We start from the raw sequence: 20,131 nt of genomic DNA, 5'->3' as shown, positions 1-20,131 counted from the left end.
CTAGATCTGAATTTTGCAATTTGAGCTCATTTAGTTCTCACCGCATACTGTGATGAGTTAAAAGAACACTGTCAATATAAAAGCTATGGGTGAGATTCTATTCTGTAAAGCACAGAACTCACTGAGCAGGGAAGAAGAGGGCTAATACGGCTTTACGCCAACTTCGTGCCATCTCCATCTCGCACTGCTCTGCAGGTTTTGGTATAATTTAGATGGCTTTGGGAGGCTTGTCTAAGTTATGGCAGCCTGACCCCAGCTACCCATGGCCACAGTACTGGCTGGAATCTCCTCAGTGGTGCATGCTGCAGCCTTGCCTGTGACATGGCCCTCCTGCCTCTGCAACAGGGATTGATAGGAGGTCCTAAGACGACAGTCTGATGTCTGTCTTCCTCAATTCTAGGGTCAAGACAATTCTCCCCCAGTCAGATCCAGTGCTTTTAGGCCCCTTTACATCACTCTGGCTGCTTTACCAGCATAAAGAGGCCGGAGCAGGGGTGAGAAGAGATCTCATCCTATATGTTGCAGGCAGATACACTTCTTTGCCTACATTACCAATAACTTTATTAAAAGATTTTTTAAAAATCAATTTTTAAGTCACTATTCATTCTCTTGGTTTGCTTCTTACTGTGGTGTATTGAGGATTGTATTGGAATGGCAAGCTGTCACTTCAAGTGCGGGGCATTTTCTGATCTTGCTTGCAGGCTAGGGGCTCTGTAGTGAAGCATCCGGGGGCAGCAGTCAGTCTGGAAAGAGCCAGCTTAAACAATGGTATGGTGAGTTGTGACTCACTGCCTTAGGAAGCAGCCTGATTTGTCTCTCTCTGTATTTGGGTTCTTGTGTGTTATCGTTTTAAATTCTAAGAAATAAGCTAGTGTTAAATTGCTACCTTCCAGCAAGAGTATTTATGTTTTTATCTAACTTCTCTGTGTGTATGCTACAAACACGCCGCTTACATTCCTCTTACCATTAACAATGAAAATCAGTGATGTCAGTTTTAGTTTTGTATATGCTCAGTTTTCCTTTCAGAATCTATAGCACTGCAATATTCGGGTTCCACACAATGCTGGTGAATGTTGTTCATGTATTTGAAAACAATTGCTGTTATAGAGTATGGGGGGGGGGGTTCTCCAGAAAATGAACACATTCATATTGCTATTATGGTTTTATTGCACAAAATTAAATTTTAAGTCACATTTAAGTAAAAATAGGTGCTACCTGTAGGTAAAATAGGTATTGCATATGTGCCAATACTTGCAAACCAAAAACCTGTGTTCTAATTTGCATTCCCCTTTTGATTGGGGAGAAGATATTATCTATCTATCTAAATATCTCCCCGATGTTAGGGAGGAACATGCTGGGGGTAAGATGAAGCATCCAAGCTAATTGCTGAAGCCTCTTTGAGGCAGGTATCCAGTGCAGGTGTCCATTACAGAGGGGATAAGGTTCTGTAATAAACAGGAATTGGAAGTGGCCTTAAGGGAAGTCTTACCCTAAAGAAGCTAAGGAACAAGGTTGGAGCACCTAGTGTCTGGTACAGCAAGGAGACAAGTCCTTTCCCCGACCTCTTAAGCCTCATACTAGCTGGGAACAGCTGTGGAGTGGTGGTGGGGTGATGGCAGCCCTCCACCAAGTGGAAATGATTAAGGAAGGAATCATGACCTGCACTGTATGAGTTATTGCCTGATAGTTCCCAGATGAGCTAAGTAATATAGTTGAGGCCTAATCAAACCACATCACTTGTATCTTATCTTTCTTTCTACCTCTCCAGCACAATAGGTGTTGCATATTTGCCAACACTTTCAAACCAAAAATCTGTAGGTTTTAATTTGTGTTCATTTGCATAGATTTACATAAGTTTACATAAACATGTTGTCCATTTGCTGTACTCACACCCACTTTATACAATTATTCCACAACTGCTTTCACTCCATTCTAGTCTTTCCACTCCTTACACTTCCCAGACGAAACTGACTTTGCACTGACATATCAGATTCTCAAATGTTTTCTAAGCACCTTTCTTTTTCTTGAAAAGGATAACCTGGCTTACATTCTCATGAAATTCTTGGGCTTCTTTTCTCATATTGTTATATAGACTTGTATTCATTTCCAAGGAGAGCCTTAGGGTGTTTAATGACTGGTTTCCCCTCTTTTGGTAACTATTTGTATCTTAAAAAGGAACAATAAAGCCCCATGTTGAAGAAGGAACATGTATTAAAGTGTTACATAGCTGTTTTCAAATATTACATTGGTATTTCTTATCTAGTCTGTGTGAGCCAAACTTTACAGTCATTACTCAGCAAAGACTCCCATTTATTTAGTTAGTTTAGTTTATAAAAGATGTTTCTGACTTTAAGGCCAGACTCTTCCAAGCCTTTATATGGATGTGCACTGCAGGGGAAGAGATAAGAAGACAACACAGAGCTTTATCTTCTGGATAAGCACTAAGCAGAATTGCAGTCCCTGAACTCAAGGGAATACAGGGACTTCCCCAGAGCCATATGTAGTGGCGGGAGGGGAGGTAGGCCCAGGCCCACATGCCCATTCTGCACTGGGACCAGAGCAACGGTGGGGAGAAAACCGTACCTCAAAAGTGTGTAATAAAGGCCATGTGGGGAGCTCCAGGAAGCATTCTGCATCATTGAGGTAGAATACCTCCCATAGCTCCACACTGCTCTTTACTATGGGTTGTGCCTTAAAGTCAACACTCATCTCTAGGATCCAATTCTGACACCCTGACTCAAGCTGAGTAGCTTCTTACTCCTCATGTTGTCCCTGAGAAATCTAAGGGACTACAATAAATACTACTTAGTGCAAGCGTGTCAGGATCAGGACTTTACAGAATGAATAATAATGATTTTTAATGAAAAATATTTTTGTAAAGATAATTTAATTTTTTAAAAAAGATTTTGTATTTACATGTTGCTAATTCTTTATTTTATTCCCACTTTAGTGTTTTAAATTGCTAATGTGGATGTTTTGTTCTGGTTTCTTTATAGTTTCTGAATTGTTTGTAGAATTTTAGATTTTACACAGATGTTTTCCCCCATAAGTGGCGGCATACTTAAAATGTTCATCTATGCTGGAAAAGCTAGACCAGGGCCTCATTAACATCCTTACAGTAAGAACACCACAAATTCAAACACAAATGTAAGGGACAAAAGATGGGCCTTTCAATGTGTCCAGAAGGTTAACAGACGGTGGTGGGTCTGGTGAACCCAGAAAAGAAACTAATTCCAGAGAAGAGCCTCCATGGAAGATGCCCTGCCAATAACCATCTCCTGTTTGTTCCAAAGGAGTTCCAGCTGATCTCAACTGAGTCATCATGGCACAGGGAAAGAGGAAATCTCTCAAACTAGGTCCCAAAACATTTATAAGTTAAAGCCAAGACCATGAATTCCAATCAGAAACTGACCGTGGTGTAACTGTGAGGTCAATGGGACATTTGCTTGAATAAGGTCTATAGCAGGTATCGGCAACCTTCGGCATAGCGTAGCGGGATGGGGGCAGGTCGCTCCACTTCCCAACGCCCGATGAGTGCAGGGCGGGCCTGACTCCAACCCCTGCTGCAGTCCCCTGGGACACAAGGGACAGGGTTTGGGGGGGCAGGGCTGGGGTGGAGCAGAGGTGAGAAGAGGCAGGACAGGGGCGGAACAGGAGCGGGGCAGAGGGGCAGGGGTGGGGCAGGGGAAGAGGCAGCTTTCCTGGGCCCTGCTGTGCGCAGCCCACGAGGGGCCGGCTCAGCCTCCAGGGGATCGGGCAGGCCGCTGGAGCTGGATGCAGCACGCAGCTGCATAGGGCACCAGGAAATTTGGGGCAATTTGGCACACAGCTGCGTAGTTTGTGTATGGGTAGGGATGGCACTGGTGACACTGACTTCTAGTATGAGCTTACAAATCACTTAACTTTTCTGAGCCTCTGTTTCACCATATGTATAAAGGGGATAGTGATATTTTCCTGCTGCATAGGGATGTCATTATGTTTGTAATGAACTAAGTGAAAAGTGACAGACATGGATTACAGAGGTGAGATCACATCACAGGATAACACTAGCTGAAACACAGACCTACAAAATTACACTGTGCCGACCAGCTTAGATGCTCCAGAACTCACAGCCTGAACCTATATCCAATGTCTCAAATCAAGTAGTGGAGGCAGGAATGAAAAATATCAAATTCAAACTATAATTTTATTGGAAAAGATATTTTTAAAAAACCCTTATTAAATACCCAATGGATAAGTGTCAGAAATTAAAATATTATTTGACCTTACTAAACAACAATCTCTCTTTGAACATGAGTCTTCAATAATTAGTAAAAGTGTTAAGTAACTGTATTTAAAAAGAGAAAGGCTAAAGATTTGTTCTTTAGGTATGATGCATCTGGAGTTTTCACAAGTATGAATGCCCCTTTTGAAGTTTCGGTTGGCTTTGTTGGAAAGAACTAATGCTTTTGAATCTCAGCTTGCTCATGTGTGTTCCTAATTGTTCTTTGCTGCTATAGAGGTGTGTTTGAAATGTCTTACCATTGTTACATCTTATGTCTACAGATACATCACCCAGCACACTCTTGTTTTACTAAGTGTTACTGATATCTCTTTGAAATGAAATCATGTGATGGTGAATAGCTGTTCCTTTCTTTCACTCACAGATTATAGTAATTTTTCAGTGGATGTCACTGAACAGTAGCAAAATGAAAGCTGATATATCCCCAGATATTAGATTTTATCTGAAAAATAATCAAAGTTAGCTGAAACCAAGAGTCCAAATAGCTAGTCTCCAAAGAACATTATTTGATAGAAAATTATGTGAAAGATTTGTATGATGTTTTCTGTGTTACTGAAAGTTTACAGTTATAGTAGTCACCTTTTCTGCCCATGATTCTTTGTTGATTAGTGTCCTAACAATTAGCTATTGGGGTTGTATAGTTTCAGATAAGTACTAATTATTACCATTTACTGGGTAATGCTATTCCAAAAATGGTAAGGCAGTCACAGTTTTATAAAAATTAAGACTGAAAGTGGTCCATAGGGTTATCTAGTCAACAGTTGCAGGTCAGTTTCCATAGTTTAATACCTCATCCCCAGTGGTATATTGTCTGCTCTTGCCTTGACTACCTCTAATGATGGCAACAACACAACTTTTCTTGGCAGGTTGTAACAATAATTAGAAAAGAAAAACAATTATAAAATTTTACTCATTTAAAGTTAAGTATTTCCTCTATAAAACTTTTAAAATTTTTAGCCTCCACTTCTGCATCCTTATACTGCCCACACAATTTCATCATTATTGTAGACTGTACACATTTCCCTCACCTTGTTTTAAAGAGCATAAGTGAAACTCTTGCCTCACTGAAGTTAATGGCAAAACTCCTGTTAACTTAAGTGGGGCCAGGATTCACTCCATGTTTTCTAAATCCTTTGCCCTGCTGTTCTTTGGATTTATGTAAAGACATGGTTACTATCCAAAGGCTTCCACTAATGACCTAATGGGAGTTCCAGAGGTATATGGAGGCAGCATTGGGCATTAAGCTATTTCTGGTCACAGAGTCATACGAAGCATGTCAAAAAGTAGAGGTAAAACAATGACCAGATTTGCTCTGTGTTACAAATATGCAGTAAATTACATGACTCTTGAGACATCTAACCATCGACTAAAAAAGAAGCAAACAAAAACAAAGCCTTTCATGTTAAGGCTGTAGCCACCTCTACTTTTATACTGTATCAGGCCCTAAGAAATCAAGGTGAGCTAAAGCAGTGCATATAAAGAGACCAAAGCAGATACAGGAAGAAATCCCCATTGAAATCAATGGCAAAACTCCTATGGACCCCAGTGAGGCCAGGATTTCACCCCAGGCTCTAATTCAGCAAGGTACTTAAGCACGTGTCTAACATAAATACATGTTTTCTCATTTAGTTCAGTGACACAACTCAAAAGTCTAAAGTTAGGCACATGCTTAAATATTTTCTTGAATTGGGGCCCACAGAGGAGAAGCAGCTATTAAAAAATAAGCATTTGGCAACTCTTAACTACAAAGTTATCACTGACATCTCCGACTTCAAGTCTAGTGATAAACTGTGGTATCCCAGATACCTCCCCCTGTGGTTACTGCTGGAAAAGGATGACTTCTAATGGTGACTGAGCCTGAATTTTATTTAAATATATTTTAATTTACTCTATTAAAGATATGAACATATTTCTCCTAAAAGCTATAGTAGGGGAATTTTTATCTTTTATTTTTTTAATAGCCAGGTATTATATATGCTTGGCTTCTGCACACATTTGAGATGCAAGCCTGAGACCAGAGAATTTGCTTGTATTGGGCATGGAGTTTTGTGACTAAGAAAAACAAGAAATTATTATTAAAAAAGAAGTGCCTAATCTATTTCAGGTGTTTTACATGTGTTAATGAAAACAAAGGGTGGATTAATGAGCAGTTATTTTTGTTAACTAATTTTGTCATAAAGGTAAAAATTAAATGTTACTTTTAAGCAGAAGTTCCAAAACCTGTGATTGTATAGCTTTGATTTTCATTAAACAGTTGTTCAGAAACAAGTTCTAGATCAAAATAAAGTTTCTCGGTCTGCACTGAAATGAGGAAAGGAAAATTTAGTCTCCAGGCCAAACTGAGCCCTGCTGTGAGTAATTAAGTCAATGGAGTTATAAGGAGTCTGAATTTGGCCCTGTTAGGAAAAATAATTGTTTCAATTAGAACTAGCTTTCGAAGCAGTGGTCATGAATAGATTCTCTCACTTCTCACTAATATGATACTACAAGTAATGTAAATGTATGGAGTTGTATTGGATTTGGGTAACCAAGCAGAAAGAAGGAAACCTCAGTGATGTAGGATCAAGTCTTAAAAATGTAAACAGTGCATCTGGGGCTTTATGTTTTCAGAGATTCACTTTATAAAATACAAGATTGTGGATTTATATGTGTATCTGAGCTTTAACACAGTTCTATCACATTCAAACCAGAAGAGAAACAGCTGATTATGGTCAGACTACATTGTAGAGTTTTCTAACTCAGATTCACAAATACAGTAAAATAGATCACATGTTGCAGATGTCTGCAGATAATTTAGCATCTGTCTACTAAATTGATAATTATGTTTTAAAAGAATGAATACACATTTTAATGTTTATTTTCCCCTTCAAAGTTGGCTGCAGATATGAAGAAGCTCATTTTAATCTAATGTTTTCCCTTGTCTGCAATAAGAGCCAGAGGGTGCCTTGCTGGTGCTTGAAGATCATTTTAAGACAAATTTATACCACATATAAATGGCTGTTTAAGGGCAAGTCTACACTAGAGCTCTACATCGGCACAGCTGCACCGCTGTAGCATGTCTGGTGAAGCTGTGCTAGGCCGGTGGGAGACAGCTCTGCCATCGACATAATTATTCCACCTCCTCAAGAAGCGGAAGCTGTGTCAGCAGGAGAGCATCTCTCACCAACGTAGCACCAGTGTGGACAGTGCTTAGGTCAGTGTAACTTACATCGCTCAGGGGCGTCTTTTTCACACCCCTGAATGACGTAAGTTACGTTGACTTAAACGGTAGTGTACACCAGCCCTAAATGTTCTTTTCTCATACAATTCTACTTTCTGACAATATTTTAGTAGTATATTTCTTTACATAATTATTTTAATGATTCCGATATTAAATGTATGCAAAAATGCAATTTTATAAACTGGAATACTGAAAGCGATGTCCATGTATAATATAGTTATGTGTATATTGACTGGCTTTCTTTTCAAAACAGCTGTCTGAATGGACTTTTTAAAACTCCACTTTGACGTTTGGGCTACTGAACTCAATGCCTGAAATAGCTGACGTTAAGATCTAGATATCCTCCAGTATATTTATTGCTGTATTAACACAGTTCATACTCTCCAGATGGTTTTAATAGGAAAATCTGAACCATTGATAATCATTTTTTTAATCAGCTGAAGACTTACAATAGCAAAGAATTGTAGGGATTGAACAAATTTAGTGACATGTAGGGAGAATTAATGAGATAGCTCATTAATGGAATAATTTATTACCTTCCTAGTCTAGCAGCCTGTCTCTGGAAGCGATCGGTATTTGGTGGCATAACTCTCCCATAATGAACGTAATTGTAAAAATTATCAGAAGGAGAAAGTTCTTCTTGAGCCCAGCAACTATCCAGTTTATGTTGGGAACCAGGAGGATTACTAGTCCTAGTGCAACTACAAATACCATTCTTTTTCATACAATTGTTGAATGTTTTTGAATTTTACCCAGGGTTTCCTTCAATGCTATTTTATGGTAGTGAGTTTTACAGATTAGTTATACATCACACAACATTTGGTAGTTTCTTATCCTTTTTAATTCAGGCTTTTAATTTTGGATTCCTGCTACTTCCTGTTAAGTATGGAAATTCAGTTAAGGCACAGTTATGGCTCCCAACAACCTAAACTTTGCCTTGTAGTGAAACTATACAATAACTATAGGACTATGATTGTGGCATTTTATTGTTTGTGATCCTATATCAGATTAATCGGATTTTTAAAGACACATGAGATTCCCCCCACCCCCCAAATTGTGTCAGTACAGGGTAGAATTAAGTATATTTGGATGCCCTTATTGCGTATTTCCATATTTTAACATATTTGGATTTCTTTTAAGTTTATCCTTAATTCTTCATAATTATTGCTTTTAGGATTGCAACATTGCTGTACTGTATGTTACCCTAAATCACTATTATGTAGTTTCAACAGTAACTCAATTTTAATGTCATTTTTATCTGTGTCTTTCCTTAAAAAAAGACTAAAACAAGAAACCTGAAGAGAGTCATTGCCATGTGACATTTTAAATTATTTGAAGATGCCAAGTTTTGACTTTTAATCATTTTTATTTTAACTTCTATGGATAGATTCACTGGTAAATTTTGGCTACTTTATGCCACTCTGGAACTGCACAGAGCAACCAGAGTACACTGGAGAGTTAAGGTACTTTGTTTCATCAGAACAGTGCAAAGCAGCCAAAGTGTACATCCCAGTTCCCCTCCCACCGTCTTCCAAACTTTTCTTGCCCCTTGCACCTCCCTGTATTCCTCTGCACCAACACTCCAGCTTCCCCCCTCCTCCTTGCACCCCCTACATTCCCATGCACAAATACACCAGAGCCCCCTCCGTTATGCACCCCCTACACACCTTTGTATACACCCACTTCAATTTACCTTCCTCCTTTCTCTTCTAACCTTTCTCCTAATTCCCTTGATCAGACATGCACCGGTTTCCTTTTCCCTTCAGTCTTTCTCTTTTCTCCACTCAGACGCGGTGCGGGGGGGGGGGGGGGGGAGGAGTTTGCAGGGGCTATAGCCCCCCCCCCCAAATTTGCCTTAGCCTCCCTTGTAGCCAAAGGTCAAACGTTACACAGAAGTAAGGGGGTATGGTATTGTCTCCCTTACTTCTCTGCTGCTGCTGGCGGCAGCACTGCCTGCGGAGCTGGGCAGCCAGAGAGCGGTGGCTGATGGCCGGGCACCCAGCTCTGAAGGCAGCACTGCCACTAGCAGCGGCGCAGAACTGCAGAAGGGTGGCGTAACCACAAGATGAATAGCAATTTTCTGTCTAGCCCCCTTCTGCCCAGCCCCGCCCCCCTGGAAAAGGCTGGTGCCATTATTTTTCATAACTGAAAATTCATCTGTTTACAGAGGCTGGTGCATAAAATATTTTCTATATGCTGCCAGGAGGCTGACAGAAACACTGAGGAGCCATTGAAAATCCTAGTTGAAAATCACCAAAAATGTAATCTTTTATCCAATCTATTGTTAATGTAAGTTAAACAAATGTTACTGCAAGAATTAATAGTTATAAATAAAGAAAAAAATTAAATGGTACATTACCCAAAGAGAGAGAACTGACCAAAAATACCAAAGATATTTTCACTAGACCTGTAGTGAGTCATTGTTGAAAGAAGAGTTCAGGCACAGATAAATTCAAGGCACAATCCATAAAACTGGAAGTCAGCCTTACCAACATGTTACATAATAAGGAACGTCATTAAACTAGTGTCACCTACAGAAATGAAAACTCTATACAGTAGTGAAATAGCCAGCTTCTCCTAATTTAAAGGGCATCCTCATGACAAAGCTACACCTGTTCACACTGAAAGATACGGCACTGTTTGCTTATGATTACCTGGGCCTTCTGTTAGCATGGATCCCCATGCCATTGGCCTACTGACTGGAATGACCCCAGATAGGCCCAGGGGCAGTGCTGGGACCTTAAACTTATCTCCTTATATCGCTAAAACATCTTGTATGTCTGCATAACTATATAACTAATAAATAATAACGTAGCTAGACAAATACATTTTACATATAATTCGAATATTTTCAGCCAAATATTAACCTTGATTTCTGAGCTTTCCTCACTATGAGCAAAAACTTGCCCTTACCTTGAAGGCCTGCCTAGGGCAGGGGGGGTAGAGTGATTCTAATCCTTTCTGGCACAAGAGCCATCCCAGCAGCTGCAGCATAGAGTGTTTCAAGAGAGCCCACTGAAACCTGGTGCTGACTGTTCCTCACAGCAGAAGCCTGCATGTGCCACTGACATCAACATGCTTGGACGCAGGACAGGGGACAAGGCAAAAGCTCCTTCAAGGAAGGATCCAGAATTCATCATGTGAGGAAGAAGAGAAAGATCCTTACTCACCAGCCCCCTTTGCGCACTTGCACAGCACATAGCAGAGTTTGGGCCTCTATTACTTGTACACGTTTATTTTTGTTTATATGATCACTATGTATCTGGAAATAATAAGAGCTTTCATTTGACAAACTCTTCAAATTACGTCATCAGCTGCAGAGCCCAGTGCTCAGCTGCTCATTTCCTTCATGCTCCTTTTGCCAATATTCTTATTTTTCACATTTGCACAATGTCCACAAACTACAGCACCAGTATACAGTAGTAGCACCAATTGTACAATAGTAGAAAAGTTAGGACAATGTTTTCAAAGGTGAGTGCCTGAAGTTAGGCATGTCCTGTAAATCCATAATTAGACACTTAAATAATAAATGCCTGATTTTCAGAAGTACTGAGCAGCTGCAGCAGCACAGAGCAGTCCACATGCATCAAACTGAAAATCAGGCCACTTATTTATGAACAGAAGGGGAAAATTTTCAAATGTGACTACATGACTTAGGAGCCTAAGTCCCATTGTCAAAAGTGCTGACGAGCTTAAGCCTTATTGTAAATCAATGGGACTTAGGTTCCTAAAACGTTTCTGAAAACAAGATTTAAAGGCTTTTAAATTTTTTACCCTAAACAGGAATTTAGGTGCCAACTTTGTTACTTATTTGTTACTCGTTTAAAAAAAAATTGGCCCTGGTTTTCATTAGAAATGTCAATAATGGTAACAATAAAACTTGTAAATAATAAGATATTTAGACTAGAAGCCAAATAATTTCAGCAAAACAGCAATCTTCTAGTACATTGTAATGAGGCATATTAATGAAATCCTTTACCAATATAGGATTCAGTTTATTAATAAAAATTGCATCCTGAAGCCTGCCCATAATACCAAATCTAACCCCTAGTGCTTTAGAATACTTGCCTCAGAAAATGTATATAAACCATCAGGCTCAAGAAATCAGAAATAGAATCAGAATCTTAATGCATATAGGTCATTGCTAATTAAATGTGGCCTGGATTGGTAGAGGCCAAACATTTTCACAACCTGGTAGACATTCAATGACATATAGGAGGTGCCATTGGTCACAATCTAGTTCCTCGGGACAACACTCTACATCACAGAAGGACACCCTCAGAACTGGCACAAGTTAACACAGCCACTGTTGGAAGTCACATCGGGGGATTCAAAGACTTAGGCTGAGATTCACTTCACTTGCATAAAGCCCAAGGATTCGAGCCCTGCAAAGGTAAGAGTGGTCAGAGAGGTGAATCCACCCTCCACTCAGGATAAACATGAGTGGTACTTCATATGGGCTAAAATAGTGGCCACACTCCTCAAAGCCAGTTGCGTAGAGTAATGAAAACCCTGGATTACCCTCACAGGGGTCTGTTTCCATGGCATACAAGGGGCGAATGGGCATCCCTGTGCATCTGCTCAGCTGATCAGCCTCATGAGAATGTGCAGACCCTTGAACCAGCCTGAATGCACATGGAGTTTCAGCTACTTTCACCCCAAAGAGGTAGTTATGTAAAGAGAAGGTGAAAGCATATTTTTAGGAATCATCAGAAAGATTAGATTTCTTTTAAATAAAGAAAAATATAGATAAGCAAGCTCCTCCACAACACCAAAGTTTAATGACTGTAGCAGATAAGGTATTTCTAAGGGTTCTATTGACTCTCCTCTCAGATCTACAAAGTGCATATCACTGCAAAGTGAAATACATACAATACATTTCAAGGACTATCAATCACCTATTTTCAAAGCTGTGGATCTGTCTAGAAACTAGAAAGGCAGGTCTACGGTATGCATGGGCAAACCTCAGAAGGCTCAGAATCCAAGAACATGGTTTGAAATCTGTCCACCTATATGAAACCCAAGTTTTCAGGCTCTGTGTAGGAGGAGTTACGTAGTGGTTAAAGATGTCATATCTGCTCATTGAATCCAAGGTTAGGGTGTCATACAGCCCTGTCACAAGACTGCTGCTCCAGTCTATTGGCTGGAAGAGCAGACACAACCCCTCCATGCCGGTTGTGTTCAGGTTTAGTTTGGTTAAGCACCTGTCTCCCTGTGCACCTGTGGCCAGGACACTTTCCTCCCTCTCCTTCCATCGTCTCCCATTGCACTCCTTGACTGTGGGCAAACCCCAAACCTCTGCAAAACCCAAATCTGTCTTATCTGTGCTACTCTGCAGTCTCTGGAGGCTTTGTCACTAGCAAAATTGTCATCAGCAAGTGAAGGAGTAGGAATGGAGCAACAGGGAAATAAATTCAAACATGTGAACCAGAGACAAGCAGAAGATCATATGAGAGAAATGAATGGTTATATGAGGGTATGTATTTCCTAGATAAGCATAAGGCCAACACGGAAAACAAAAGCTCAAGTGGTTTGGCTGAGAGATTCAAAATGCACAGATCAGGGCAGTAACTGGTAAATGGCAATAGAATATATGTGTATATATTAAGAAAATAATAAAATACAGAATGACTCTCACCCAACTGTGGGACAAAAGCAGGTAGCAGACAAGACTGTCTGAACTCTGGTGCAGGCAGTCTGGGACACAGTGTGCTGTGGTTGACTCTGCATCATCTTCCTGATGCTCCTGGTGTGCTGGCCAGCTTGCTTGAACATGCCAGAAACACTTGCGCTCAGGCCTGTCCACCACACCCAGCACCAAAAAGAAAAGTCATCAGATCAGGTTCCCAAGCAGTGTGATTCAGGTGAGAATTCCAACTCCAAAGGAAGTTGGGGCCAGGGCATTAAAGACAGCGGGCACTCCATCTGTGTTATTATGGCACTGAACATGGGGTCTTAAATGACCACATGGTATAGACATATGGCCAACATCGCATAGGTCCAAGTTAAATATTAATCACATGAATTTGAAGACTGGACACAACTAATTCTGAATATACATATCTATCTAAAAAGGGAGAACTCTACACAGTGTATGCTGTGCTGCTCTTAGAGAAGACAAGAATACACCTATTTTTCCCAAGTATTTTCTCCTCCTATCCCAACCCACACATATAGGGATATGAATTAATGTTTCTTTGAAAGTTTCATATGCGAGATCTACCGCAGAAATACAAGGCTCTTCCCTACGTGTGCGTGTTACAAGAACAAACCAATAATACAAAAGAGGGGGTGGAGGAAAGGAAATACTGCACCAAATGTAACTGAAATTGCCACATAAATTGCAATTAAACCATTAGCAATGAAATATAGCTGAAAGCCCCAGCAACCATGTACAAAGTTAAACACAGCCAAAAAAATCACTTGGATGTAAAGATTTTTACTAGGTGAGAAAAGACCAAGCTGAAATAAGTTTAATTCTGGTGGGAGACATAATGCACATTAGCTTTTTGCATTTACTCATCTAATAAAAGTAATAGTCATGTCTAAAGAGACCCTTTCAGACAGATTAGGCCCAAAATTTTAGTTTTATTAAAAATAACTAATAGAGGAAATTGTATTGGAGACCACCCTGATTGGGTAACAGGTTGTCATGTGAAACCATGCTAAAATAACACAAAAAATGTCAAATGCAATTTTGCTCCCCGTTTATCTGATAAGCAACCTATTGTAGGTCTCCTGAATGGTCACAAAGAAAAGTTTCACAGGCTGATAAATGCTGTTAGTGGATTTCTCCCTTTTAAAAATGTCAATGAAAACATTTTTTTGGTTTGGGTTTAAACATTCCCTTACATTCTCAACCCAAAGACTGCTGCCTTGAGCTAGTTCCTGACAAGAGAAAGTGAAAGAGACTAAAAACCACAGTAAAATTGACCCGTTTATTTTCATTTGTCCAAGTTAAATGAAAATCAGCAGAAACTATGAAAAGATAATTAGTTTTTTAAAATTTCTTTCAGTTTTGATAATCTAAGGGATTATATCTAACGTGGATTTGAAAATATGTCACTTAAAACTATACGAAGCCAGATTCACCGATATGCTCCAGCTGCTTTGTATTGTTTTGGCAATGCAAAGTAGCTATAAACCTGGCTTAACCAGTCAGTTAAACTGGGTTGAGGGCTGCTATGTTTCACTGGAATGTCTCAAAGCATCCACACTGTATCTGGCCCATGATTTTTAACCCCAAAGTGTCCTTTCTATATACGTTTTCTTTGGATTTGTGCCTTGCTATTCTCCTTAGCTTACTCAAATGAGTTGATTTATATGCAAGCAGGATTTAGCATGGGTGCCACCCGAAAAATTTGTATCCATACTTTGAACACCCAAAAAGTTTGTGGGTTTGGAACCAGGTTATGGTTTATGCTAATCTCCACAAAGGAATCTGTAGAATTGACAAGCACATTTGGCTGGTCAGCGTCTCTGCAATAACACATACAGAAATGTTGGAATATTTCTTTCCATGGGCCAGACCCTATGAGGTACTGAACACCCATAACTCCCAGAGAAATCAATGGGAGTTCAAGATGCCCATAACCTTAAACCCAATCCTGCAACTCTTACACATGTGAATATTCCCTATGCACACAGGCAGTATAAGTGAAGACAAAGTACTGAAACTACTTGAAATCCATGGGCCTACTTTAGAAAAGATTACTTATGTGAATAAATATTGCCAGTTTTGTCCTATATTTGAAAACATTCACGATAAACTATGTTATAGGGGTGCGTTTATTTCCTAAAGCAGAAAACAACACAGCAACACAATGCTAATTACTGCTTGATCAATTGGTATTCTGGCATCCTAGTAATCATCTTTAAAGGTCAAGAATGCCATGTTTTGCAAAAAACAGACCATATATCTTATGGCTTCAAAATGAAACTAAAGAATATAGCCTGTTCCATCCAGCTGTACTTAATAGATTCCTTTCTTTTTGTTTTTCATTCTCTGCTTTCATCTGCTTCAAAATTAATTGACTTTCCCATAAATTTGTGCACATAACTTGATAACTCTTGAAACAACATATTATACATTGCAAAGTAAAAACATTTTAATTAAAGTTAATGATGACACAAGGAAAATTTGCATGGCAACCTATAAACTATACTGGATAGAATTATAATTATATCATGCATTTAAAAGACCAAAGAAACGTTCCCACAGTTTCTGTACCAGTCATTTCTATTTGGTTTCAGATCAGAATAAACAATCCTCCTTATTTTGTAAAATTAATATAAAATATTGCTTTGTTGGCAGAAAATAGCAGTGACGTCTCTTTCCAAAGGAATTAAACTACAAAAAAGAAAATAAAAGCAAAAGAAGACAATGTACTGGTGATGAGTGGGGCGACTTTTAATCCAAGGAGGACAATAAACCTTTTTGTCTAGATTGGGAGTGGTCCTCGCTCAGCCCCCTGGGTGAGCAACACATTCCCCACACTCGCTTAGCTGCAGCTCACTGTCTGATGTCCCCCCACTGGCTTGGGGCAACTCCACACCATCCCCTAATCAAGGTTGTCTCTCAAAAGCCATAATATAGCTCTTAAACTTTCCAGACACCTATCGTGCAAGTACAATTTCCTAATCTCCTTGCTATAGCTATTAATTAGCAAGAGTAAATTCAATTAAAAATTAAAAAAAAATAGAAAAAATGTGTTTCCCCTCCTCCCACAGCTTGCAGAGCAAGGGGAGGAAAGTAAAAAGGAAAGATCTGAATTTCCACCTGTATCATGCTTGGCCACTTAAGGCCAGCAATCTCTTGTATGAGAACTTGCAGGTTAGGAGTCTGCCAGACTCTTTTACTTGTTTCCCACTGCAACATGGGGAATTTAAGATTACTGATCGGAGGGGAGCTCTTTCATGCTTCTCCACTGGAGACCTTTAGACTATCCATCCTCCCACCCTGCTCATAATGGCAGGTGGGGTGAGGTAGGGTTCTTATTCCTACTAATACATTCAGGAAGCACCTCAAAAAAAAGAGAGTCTACAGCAGGTTGCTTGTTTGATCTGACCTTTGTCAAAGTGTTAGGATGGCAGGAATTCTTTGTAGTAATTGTGGTTCTGAGCCATAACAAACACAAGTACAAAGCTAGCAACGAATGGACAACGCTATGCCATGTTAGCATGGTGGGAAAGGCTTTGCAATCATACACAGATTCAAGACATGCCTCCTATCAGCCCAATTTTCTTCCCCAATGGAGATTCCAGCTTGAGGGTCAAATTTCATTGGTTTGCGATTCCTGTTTTGTCCCCAAGGATCTGGGGCCTGTACAGGCAGTACATTGAAATTGGACATATTTTCTTTTCATTTCTGAATGGATGCTGGGAACTTTATTACGTGGTTAAAAATTCCCACTAATGAAAGCTCTGGCCTTCTCTTATAGTAGAACTGAATGAGTTTTATTTCCTGCCCTTGATTTAGGGTGATAGCAGCAAAACATTTTCACGTCTTTTGTAAAACACAATATATAAATGGTCACATATTTAAATAATCTCAGAGAAGGCCCTATTTAATGCTAATTTCCGAAAAAAAGGTAGTCTACTGGACATAATATAACGACCAAAATAGAACAATACCCATTTTATACAAAGCTTTGTTATTTGCTAGAAAGACGGCATTAGAGGTCTCACTGCTGAAAAAATACAATGTGCTCCACTATTATATTTCTTATTAGTAATACTATGATTTACAGAATTTCATCCCCTTTACCCTTCTCATCAGCAAGGCCTTGTCTACATGGAAAAGTTGTACCAATTTAATTAAATTGGTTTAGAAACTGATTTAGTTAAATCAGTGCAATCCCTTGTGTGGGATTCTTATTTTGGTTTAAGAGTGCCTTGTATCAATTGATCAATAAATATAATGCCTCTTTAAACCTTACAAGGCCTAAATGTGATAGTCCTTGGATTATTTTATCTATTTGATGAAATGTCTGTCAAAAGTATTCATATACATAATGTAAAATGATTTTTTTAGGGCCATGGTAGACAGAAGGGAAAGTACATCATAAGAATATTTAACACAGGACATAAAAATCAAACAGTCCCTGATTTATACACATCCATCTACCTGTTTTGCTTGAAAAGTGATTAACTGCCCTAGGTCAAAGTATTTTTCTCTGCACTAAACTCTATCATCATTTTTTTTTTCAAAAACAGGTGACTTGCACTCAAGGAACACAAGTTCTCTACAGGGCAAGTCCTAGTATCTGCACTAATCTCTGCAAAGGGAGCAGGAGCAGCTGGAACCATGGCCCCTGTCCCTGCTGGGCTAGCTGCAGAAATGAGCACATACTGCACCCTCTTTAAGATGCTTGCTGGAGCTCTGGAAGATATAGGCAGGGTCTCTTTCATCTCCTGATGGGCTATGGCTGTATGCCAGAATTAAATCCTAAAAATCTAAAGTTTAGTATGAAGACTAAGTTTTGAGTTTGATTATGAACAAATGGGGTATGGTGGTCCCTATTGTTAACTTCTGCCATCATCATTAGCACAAGTTCACTCAGATGGCAATCTGTATCTAGGAGAGACCTGGGACGGACTGAAATAACAAGGTTATTACAGATCAGGATTCAGGTACATTGATAGAACTGTGGGAGGACCCAGAACTAGAATGCTTGGGGTGCTGCAAGTCAATACTGAGGTTCTTGGGCAGAGCTTTGTCTGAAATCTAACAATGGGAGAGTAGGAGTGCTGCAGGTTAGAACTGAGGTGACAATGTAGGACAATGTATGCATAAGAAAGGATATCACATTCCCACACAAAGCTCAGCACTAAACAATAATACTATGTATCTACCTAAGCAGCGAGATGCAATATTTATTCCAAAGAGTCATAAGGAGAAATATTTTTTAAATAGTTTGATTCTGTACAGTAGCAGAAAATCAACAAATTTCAACTATTTAGAATGAGCTAATCCTAGAGAAAATTAGTACCATATTTAATACTTGATATTTTATCAATCTGTAAATTAAAATCAAGTTTTAAAGCCTTGTTGTTAATGGAATTAAAGCACCATCACTCTTTTCTAAGTGTCTGTAGCATGTAGTCACAGTCCATTAGGAGAACATGTTAGCATTGTTCATAACAGGATGTGAATGAAATAATCATGTAATCAGGACTATTTCAACATCAATAAAGCTTTAGAGTGATTATTCTGTATAGCCGTAACACAATACCTTTTTGCACAGTTTCCCTGATCAGATTAAAATGATGATGAATTCCTCGATGGCCCAAGTGTGCTCCAAGGAAAGCTAGAAGGTTGTACAGTTAACTCCCAGGGTGTAACTCTAAACCATACAACCTACTACCTCAACCCGGATGCACACAGCTTCCAACGGTGACCATAAAGTCTTCTTCACATCTTCAGCATCTCTTTCAAATATGGCAGCCACATATCTGTGTGCTCCCTACTGGGTGGATTTTGAAAATGTTAAATATAGTTAACTCTATTTTCAGTCATGTTCCATTTTTAACATTATAATGAAAATATATATTTGTCTATTTTGAGGGCACTGCTAGCAATCTGTTTCATCCAGTTCTTTTCTTTTTAAGAAAAAACTTGCGAATCCAACTATATTTCTAAAAGAACTCACTGTGGTCTCTTAGTGTCTTGTAAAATAAAAATCAAGTAGACATCCAAATTTAGTTATTTCCTTTGACCACATGCTATTTGAATTTAACATTGTGTAATGTTATGTATTTATTTAAAACTAGGATACTCTACCCTTGCTCTGTGAAAAATATTTAAGTTCCTTAAATATGAGTATAGATTTTTAATCTGATTTTAAGACAAGTGTGCTTTAAAAAAATCAAATCGAACAAAATGATTTAATACACTAAATAAGGCACATGAGAACAAAAGCATAACAGAAATAAAAGTTTAACAAAAAAGTCCAAAATCCACTTTTACTTGAAGCAATCACTTAGACATCTGATTTTCAAATATCATCAAGTAGCTTGTCATGTAATCTTTTGCCAGATCACCAGAGTGACACAGACCCATAGAAGCGAGCTTGTGCAGTATACTTTACCACAAGATCGGATCTACGGGTTTATGCCAATTGGCACCATCAGCTAGCATCTCACATTTTAAATGAAATGTGGAATACTTATGGAATAACTTGTGAAGCATTTATAATTATGATAATCAAAGAGTACAATATTTAAATCAACTGTAAAAATATATCATCCAACGATTGGCATTCAGAAAATAACTTTGCTACTTTTTAAAAAAAGAGAAAAAAACAAAAAAACCCCTACAATATTTGACAGGTTTACTGTCTAATCTTTTTATCCATAATCAGAGTACACATTATTTTTCATAAACTTTGCAACATTGGTGCATCCAAAATTCGCTGTGACTTCCATAGGAGTTTTGCATGCCCAAAGAATGCAGGATTAGGTCCCATAATTCGATGTGAAATAATATGAACAATATATGTTTGGCTTCTATACTTGAATATGAAATGTACTACTAACCAAGAATGAAAATCAACCCACTGTATCTGAAAATCCATCATGTATGAGAGCTGGGCTCCAACATATAACACTACAAAGACTGGTTAGAGATT

At 38.9% G+C, this 20,131-nt stretch overlaps 1 protein-coding gene across 35 annotated transcripts in view; it reads right to left on the bottom strand.

Annotated features, from left to right (window-relative positions):
- The window catches only part of LOC112059026 (uncharacterized), a 439,279-nt gene that overhangs the window by 65,595 nt on the left and 353,553 nt on the right, over nucleotides 1-20,131 (bottom strand). For 3 of the 35 annotated variants that reach the window (XR_010594411.1, XR_010594414.1, XR_010594434.1), the window contains 2 exons: nucleotides 13,141-13,300; nucleotides 10,416-10,614 (listed from right to left, as the gene is read on the bottom strand). The exons of 29 other annotated variants lie outside the window; for them this stretch is intronic. The gene's annotated coding sequence lies outside the window, so the exon portion shown is untranslated. Of the gene's footprint in view, nucleotides 1-10,415; nucleotides 10,615-13,140; nucleotides 13,301-20,131 lie in introns of those variants that run through there. 3 more of the 35 variants (XR_010594412.1, XM_065576023.1, XR_010594422.1) reach the window with 2 other exon arrangements.

Source organism: Chrysemys picta, chromosome 1 (genome assembly GCF_011386835.1).
Source record: "Chrysemys picta bellii isolate R12L10 chromosome 1, ASM1138683v2, whole genome shotgun sequence".
Lineage (NCBI taxonomy): Eukaryota > Metazoa > Chordata > Testudines > Emydidae > Chrysemys > Chrysemys picta.
The sequence above is the reverse complement of the archived record's forward strand: the minus strand, read 5'-3'. Positions and strand labels throughout refer to the sequence as shown.